We start from the raw sequence: 4,033 nt of genomic DNA on the forward strand, positions 1-4,033 counted from the left end.
GCAGAAAGCTTGAGGAGGCAGTAGGTTTCAGGTTTAGGGTTTAAGAGAACGGAAGCAAAGGGTCTGGGAACAAAAAGCTTGTGACGGGCTGACGGCTACAGTAGGTGTTCGAACCGAATCCGTGATCAAATTATTTAGCTAACTAATTTATTGATAAATTCATTAGTTAAACTAATAAAACCGATTTTACTTACATAAAAAATATAAAATAATTAATTAATAAGTATTAAGTTTAAATTAATAAAAAATACATAACAACAATCAATATTTAAAAAATGTCTAATAAANNNNATTAAAACAGCAACAATCAACAATAATAATTAAATATTTTATAAAAATTTTAATTAGTATCAAATTTTAATTAGTAAATATCTCCTATATCTTAACTGTTTCTCTCATTGATTTTCACACCAAACTCATTATTTACTTCTTTTACTTTTGTTTTATAGTTTAATGTTCTTAAAACTTACACAACTAACTTTTCTGTTCGCTTGACTAAGCTAATCAGTTGACCATTGTTGCTCAGTTCTTCAGTTCTTGTGGGATCGACCCTCACTTACTGAAGTATTACTTGAACGATCCCGTGCACTTATCGATTCAGTTGTGGATTCTCTAATTCCGCACCAACCAACCAGTTCAAACAGGTTTTCACCGATTTTCTTTCTTGTCTAGTCCATTGGTGCAGAATTTCTAACCACAAACTAACCGGCAAGTGCACCGGGTCGTACCAAGTAATACCTCAGGTGAGTGAGGGTCGATCCCACGAGGATTGATGGACTAAGCAACAATGGTTGATTAATTTACTTAGTTAGACAAACAGAAAAGAGTGTTTTGGTATTCAAAAGCATTAAACAATAATTCAGAAATTTAATAAAGCAAGCAGTAAACAAGTTGTGAATAATATATAGAGAAACAGTTAAGGCTTCAGAGTTATCTATTTTTCGGATTGACTTTTCTTATTAATTTATTTTAATCATGCAAGATTTAATTCATGGCAAACTATATGTGACTAGACCCTAATTCTTTAGACCTTTCTAGTCTTCTCTAACTTTCATCAACCGCCAATTCCTTGGTCAATTAATTCCAATTAGGGGGTGAAGCTTAATTCTAGTTTATATGCCACAAAAATACTAATTACCCAAATATAAGAGGTTTATATGTCACGTATCCGTTAAGTCTAGATAATTAAAATTTAGGAGAAATTGTTTTCAAGCCGTTGTTCAAGTAAAGAGCTTTTCCAAGTTATACAAGAACTCAATTAGAAAGAGGGTCATACTTCCGTTCCACCCAAATTCATAAGATAAAGAACGGAAACAATTCTTGAAATATAAATCAGTACATGAATTAAAATAGAAAAATAATAGTGTCAATCGATACAATAGACATAGCTCCTAACCTTAACAGTAGAGGTTTAGTTGCTCATGGTTCAGAGTGGAAAATTAGGATTGTAAATTGGGCTGAGGTGGAATGAAAAGTTAACTAATGTTCAGAATCGAATCCCTAAAAGAGAAGTTCCTTTTCTCTTTTATATCTAATCCTAATTAATTTAAAATCTATTTTCTAAAACTAAAATAATATCTTTTCCTATTTATAAAAATTAAATTTTAAATTCGAATTAATTACAGCAATCAGTATTTTCTACACATGGGGCATGTCACGCGTACGCGTCAGTCACGCGTACACGTCGATGGTATTCTTCGTATGTCACGCGCACGCGTCGCTTTGCAACTTCGCTTTTCACGCGTACGCGTCAGGTATGCGCACACGTCGTGACGGAGGCAGAAATTGGCCGATTAAGAAATTAATAATATAAGAACAGCGTTGTAAGTACAATTCTTAACCAGCAAAAATCCGCTTGTCAATTTAGAAAGGTTGTCACAAATTTAGAACAAAAATACTGGGAGTATGAATCCCAGGTCGTCTCCCAACGAGTTGACAAAAGAGTGCAGCTTATTCGTCAGAGGTTTTCTCAGAAATTTTGAGTTTGAGAAACAGAAAAATAAATAATTATAAAATTAAGCAACAGAAATTAACGAGAAAATTTATATAATTCAATTAAAAACCTTGATCGGGAGAAGATTAATTGGAATTTCTATCCTTGTTGAAATTTTCCAGGTGTAATAATAAAAGATTGTTGCTCTACTTGGTCATCCCTTAATTAATAAGGAAAAGTCAAGTAACTAACTAACCAACTATATTCTTAGGTCCTAATCCTCTCCTAAGGAAGGATTAGAGTGAGAGACTAGAGTTGTCAGTCATCAACTACCAATTAGGATTAACACTTGAGTATTCCAACTCAAGGTTCTGCTTTTAATCAACTCACATTCAAGTTAGGAAACTACTCCATTAACATGAATATAAACTTCACAGAATCAAAAAGGTAATAAAAAGAAGACATGATAAACAATAATTAAAAATCAATTAAAAGTAAAAAAGGTTCCATACATTAATAAATCCCAAAATGCAACATACTTATCCGAACAGGATTAACGGGCAGTAAAAAGTAAAGGAATAAGAAAACAAACTAGAATAATGAAACTTCCACGGAGGTAATGATCCTTCTCAGTATCCAAAAGCAAAAGCATGAAACTCTAAAACTATGAATGTGAAGAACCCTAGAGGAAGGAGTAGAATTCTCTCTAAGATTCAAAAACTAAAACTTGAACTATGCGTAATGAGAATGTGTCTTGAGTCTCTGCTGTTCCCTGACTCTAGTCTGCGTTTCCAGACCAAAAATTGGGTCTAAACTCGGCCCAAAATCACCCTTAGCATTTTTCTGTGATTTCTGCAGATCGCGCATGTCACGCGTACGCGTCAGTCACGCGTACACGTCGCTGGTCATTTTCGCGTGTCACACGTACGCGTTAGGTGCGCGCAAGCGTCGCTGTGCAAACTCGCTTCCACGCGTACGCGTCAGGTACACGTACACGTCGCTGTGAATTTCTCCAAATCGCGCGCACGCGTGAGCCATGCGTGCGCGTCGCTTCTCGCTGGTTGCCTCCTTTATTTTTTGTGCTCCTTCCATTTTTTGCAAGCTCCCTTTCCATCCTTTGAGCCATTCCTGCCCTGTAAAGCCTGAAAATACTGAACACACGGATCACGGCATCGAATGATATGAAATGACATTAAAAATACACTATTTAAAGGCTTAGGAATCAAGTTTTCAATCATAGAGCATAATTAGGAAGGAATTATAAAATCATGCAAATAGTATAATAAGTGAGTAAAGAGTTGATAAAAACCACTCAAATTAGCACAAGATAAACTACATAATAGTGGTTTATCAAACTCCCCACACTTAAACATTAGCATGTCCTCATGCTAAGTTCAAGGAGACAAAGAAAATGAATAAGGGAAAGTAAGACTCATGTAATGCAATGCAACCTATGTATGAATGCAACTATATGCTGAAATGATTCTGTCTACTTAGTTAAAAGTAAATAAGTTCTCCAAGACAAACATAATTCCAATTCCACTAATTCAAATCACACAATAAGAAACAGTTAAACTTGTAAGAAGATAGCTCATGAAAGCAGGGAAAGTAGAATCAAGCATTGAACCTTCACTGGTAATGTATATCACTCTAACTCTCAAGTGTCTAGGGTTAATCGCTCTACTCTTTTCTAGTTATGCTCTCTAAACTTTATTCTTCATCTAACCAATCAACAAATATCTAGTATATCAATGCAGACATCATGAGGTCTTTTCAGGGTTGTAATGGGGCTAAGGTAAAGGTGAAGATACATGTATGGCCAAGTGAGCTATAATATGAATCTTTGACTAACCTAAGCTCTTATCTAACACACACACACACACTCTATGCAATTCTAAAATCATACCTAGCTACCCAAAATTCCCACTTTTGTATAATTTCCATACTCATGTACCAAATTTTCTTTAAGTTTCACCACATATGCATTGACCTTTTATCAGAACTTAACATTGGGGTAATTTTTTCCCCTCATTCACTTATTTACTTAATTAACTAAAATATATATATATATATATATATATATATTTGAATTACAAAAGC

This window comes from Arachis ipaensis, chromosome B09 (genome assembly GCF_000816755.2).
Source record: "Arachis ipaensis cultivar K30076 chromosome B09, Araip1.1, whole genome shotgun sequence".
NCBI lineage: Eukaryota > Viridiplantae > Streptophyta > Magnoliopsida > Fabales > Fabaceae > Arachis > Arachis ipaensis.